Raw genomic sequence first — 4,927 nt, 5'->3', positions numbered from 1 at the left:
CACTAACTTGATCGAGGTTTTTGAGGAAGTGACGAAGATGGGTGATGAGGATAGGGCAGTAGATGTTGTCTATGTGGACTTCAGTAAGGCCTTTGAGAAGGTCCCTCATGGCAGACTGGTGCAGAAGGTGAAGTCGCATGGGATCACAGGTGAGCTGGCAAGGTGGATACAGAACTGGCTTGGTCACAGAAGACAGGGTAGTAGTGGAAAGGTGTTTTTCTGACAAGTAGCATTCCTCAGAGAACAGTGCTGGCGCCTTTGCTATTTGTAATATATATAAATGATTTGGAGGAAACTGTAACTGGTTTGATTAGAAAGTTTGCGGAACTCACAAAGGTTGGTGGAGTTGTGGATAGTGATGAGGACCATCAGAGAATACAGCAGGATATTGATTGGTTGGAGACTTGGGTGGAGAGATGGTGGATGGAGTTTAATCCAGACAAATGTGAGGTAATGCATTTTGGAAGGTCGAATACAAACAGGAAATATACAATAAATGGCAGAACCCTTAAGAGTATTGATAGGCAGAGGGATCTGGGTGTACAGTTACACAGGTCACTGAAAATGGCATCGCAGGTGGAGAAAGTAGTCAAGAAAGCATACGGCTTCATTGGTCGGGGCATTGAGTTTAAAAATTGGCAAGTCATGTTGTAGCTTTATAGAACCTTAGTTAGGCCACGCTTAGAATATAGTGTTCAATTCTGGTCGCCACACTACCAGAAGGATGTGGAGTCTTTGGAGAGGGTTCGGAAAAGATTTACCAGGATGTTGTCTGGTATGGAGGGAATTAGCTATGAGGTGAGGCTGGAGAAACTTGGTTTGTTCTCTTTGGAATGACGGAGGTTGAGGGGCAACCTGATAGAAATCTACAACATTATGAGAGGCATGGACAGAATGGGTAGTCAGTAGCTTTTTCCCCAGGGTGGAAGAGTCAATTACTAGGGGGCATAGGTTTAAGGTGCGAGGAGGAAGGTTTATAGAAGATGTATGAGGGAGGTTTTTTACACAGAGGGTGGTCGGTGCCTGGAACTTGGTGCCAGGGGAGGTAGTGGGTGGATGCAATAGTGACTTTTAAGAGGCAGCTTGACAAATACATGAATAGGATGGGAATAGAGTGATATGGTCCTCGGAAGAGTCGGGGGTTTTAGTTCAATCAGGCACTGTGGTCGATGCAGGTTTGGAGGGCCGAAGGGCCTTTTCCTGTGCTGTAATTTTCTTTGCTCTTTGTTCCAATATCCACAGTAATTTGCTTTTTTTTCACTTCTTTATGATGTTAGTTGAGAGATAGATATTGGCCAGGACCCTGCTGTTCTTCAAGTAGTGCTGCAGGCATCTCTTACACCCACCTAACAGGAGAGCTATGTCCAGGGTTTAATGTCTCATCTGAAAGATGGCACCTCCAACAATGCAGCACACTCTCAGTACTGCGCTGGAGGGTTCATGAGCAATGGTCAGAATCCTGCATGCTTCTCCTGTTCTCAAATCAATTTGCTTCCCTTTATTACATTCACCCACCTAGTTTTACAAACTGTGCTGTGTCTTCACATGTAGCACAGCATGCCAGTCTTGGCACAGTTGCATGATCTAGCCTCTCAGGAAGCATGCTGAGGGCTCAAGTCTGACTCCAGAGACTTGGAAGTAACCTTATAGGCTGATACCGTCAGCGCAGTACTGACGGAGCGCTACTCTGTTGGGAGGTCCCGTCTTTCACATGAGGGGTTGAGCGCCTGCCCTCTGAGGTGCATTGAACTGGTCCCAAACATGATTTAAGGAAGAGTAATGGAGTTCTCCCTGGTGTCCTGGCCAGTAATCTATCCTTCAGTTAATATCACTAAAAAGAGCTGATCTGGGCATTATCACATGGCTGCTGAGGGAGCTTGCCGAGTACAAATTGGCTGCAACACTCCCTATGTTACAACATTGACTGCACTTCCAAAGTTGGAAAGTGTTATGAGGCTTCCTGTGGTTGAGAAAGATGCTGTAGGAATACACATTTTTCATTCTAAAAGAACTCTCAGTAGGGGAGCACCCATGCCAGGGGAGGGTGCTGCAGGAGATGACAGCAAGATAGATCTTCACAAGATGTGGTAAAACAAAACAACTCTGAAAGCACGCACTGGGGATTTTTCCAATGCCAGCTCTGCAGGTGCCATTCTCAGACCACAATATTGGCATTAGGTTTACCAGAACCTTGGCATTGCACTGAAAACCAGGAGCAAGCTGGTGCTGCTGAATGGAGAGCTCTGCTTATTATTAGCGGCACAGTGGCACAGTGGTCAGCACTACTACCTCACAGCGCCGGGAACCTGGGTTCGATTCCAGCCTCGAGTCATTGTCTATCTAGAGTTTGCACATTCTGCCCATGTCTGCATGGGTTTCCTCCGGGTGCGCCGATTTCCTCCCACAGTCCAATGATGTGCGGGATAGGTGGATTGGCCATGCTAAATTGACCCTAGTGTCAGGGAATTAGCAGGGTAATTATGTGGGGTCACGAGAATAGGGCCTGGGTGGGATTGTGGTTGGTGCACTCGATGGGTCAAAAGGCCTCCTTCTGTACTATAGGGATTCTATAATTTGCATTGATTTCAATAAAGGTATGAAACTGCTCCCACAGATTCCTAATCACTCATTCCACTGTGCTGCCAGTTTAATCTCAGTTCCCCATATAGGTCTGATCCTGACTTTAATTGCATGAGACTCTTAATGTCAGTATTTATGGTGTTAAACTCTGGTCTCTATTCATTGTTCTGTGGAAAGTTAAAATCAACGGCCTTAATTATTCAGAAATTATTATTTAATGGAAGTATTTCATTTTAAATTTCATTTTAATTATTGGCTACAAAGCAAGATAGCTTTCTTGATTCATTTTTTTGTTTGGTAAGGGATACAGAGCAAAAATGGGTAAATGGAGTCAGGGTGCAAATCAGCTGTAACCCAGTTGAACACTGGAGCAGACTCAAGGGGCTGAATAGCCTCCATTTCCTGTGATGTACCGGATTAAGAGTCAGCACCCAGTGTTAATGAGTTGTGTAGGAAGGGGTGGGATCAAAGGGGTATAGCTTCACCCAAGGGATATTTTAGGCTTGGATAACACTGGAATGGGAGTTCTAGCCCTCTGACTTGCAACTGAGAGGTGGTGTTGCATAGAGTTTTGGTGTGGGGAAGGTTATCCATACTTTGATGGTTCCATGGAGCAGAACCTTGAGGAGGGGGCGGGAGTGAGATTGAATGTAGGGCTTGACTCACCATTTGGCTCTAATGGCTTCATTCAGGGGTGGCACAATGAAAGAGAGCACTGGATTGTACATGGCCGCACCTCCCTCTACCTCTGTAACCTCCTTCCAATTTATCACGCTTCAAGATCTTTGGGTTCCCCCAATTCTGGCCACTTGCACAACTCTGATTTTAATCAGTCCACAATTGGCAATCATGACTTTGGTTGAGGCCATAAATTCCATTAGTAAGGAGACTAGGATCAACCTCAGAGTAAAGGGATCATCCTTTAGAACTGAGATGAGTGCAATTTCTTCAGCCAGAGCATGGAATTCATTCTGGAGGCCTCGTCATTGAGCATATTTAAGACAAAGATAGGTAGGTTCTTGATTGGTAAGGGCATTAAATGTTCCGGAGAAAAGACAGGAGAATGGGGTTGAGAAATATATCAGCCATGGCCAAATTGCGGAACAGATTAGATGGGCCAAATGGTCTAATTCTGCTCCTATGTCTCATGGTCTTATGCTCTAAATGTCTCTGCCTCTTCACCTCCCTGTCCTCTTTTAAGACATTCCTTAAAATCCATCCGTTTGACCAAGCTTTTGGTCACCTGACCTCTTTGTGTGGTTTGATGTCCCATTCTATTTGATCACATCCCTATGAAATGCCTTGGAAACATGTCAAAGTGCAATATAAATGTAAATTATTGTTGTAGCAGCAGCAACATCTGACTTGACACTTCTGTTTCTAATAGAATTCTGCAAACATTGAATAAATTGTTTTTAATTGGTTCCTTGAGAGAGACAGGGTTTGCTGAATGTAAATAAATAGCAAAACTGCATAAATATACATATTTTACTCTTTTTTGCTTTGCTTGAACTGTAAATAAATACCTGGCTATGTCACTAAGACTTTGTTTTTAACCTGGTCAGGTGGCATGGTGGCACTACAACCTCACAGGACTTGGGTTCAATTCCCTGCTTGGTCACTCTCTGTGAGGTGTCAGTATGTTCTCCCCATGTCTGCGTGGGTTTCCTCCGGGTGCTCCGTCCCCTCCCATAATCCGAAAGACATGCTGGTTAGATGCATTGGCCATGATAAATTCTTCCTCAGTGTACCTGAACAAGTGCAGGAGTGTAGTGCCTAGGGGATTTCCATAGTAACTTCATTGCAATGTTAATGTAAGCCTACTTGTAACACAAATAAATAAAAACTTTAAACTTAATACTTTGAGTGCAGAAATAATCTCAAATTCATGATTTTATCTGAGATGCACCCAAATGCTTTCTTTTTAAAGAAAACAGGAAAATCACAAAATGGCTTGTAGCTGCATTGAGTTAATCAAAATAAAAAGTGCTCACATACCTTCTGCTACTTCCACTCATCAAACATTCACAATTTCATTCATCTACAATGGCAATATTAACAAAACTTACCCAAATCAAAAGATCATAACCTCTGTTCCCATTTATTCAAACAGCGTATGCTGGTAATGATGATACTGTGTCTAATAACATCTCATCTAGACACATCATTTATTTCTTTATCTGTTCCATTGCCATCTTCCTTTTGCCTTGCACCCAACATCTGTTTTGTCATTTAATCTCTCCTGCTTTACACTTCATCACATACTTTTATTCACACCTCCCACCCATTACTTTCCTTGCTTTTGTGCTTGATTAAGACCTGCTACACCACGAACAACTTCTCGTTC

This window comes from Carcharhinus amblyrhynchos, chromosome 6 (genome assembly GCF_965287045.1).
Source record: "Carcharhinus amblyrhynchos chromosome 6, sCarAmb.v2.hapA, whole genome shotgun sequence".
Lineage (NCBI taxonomy): Eukaryota > Metazoa > Chordata > Chondrichthyes > Carcharhiniformes > Carcharhinidae > Carcharhinus > Carcharhinus amblyrhynchos.
This window is presented reverse-complemented; position numbering follows the sequence as displayed.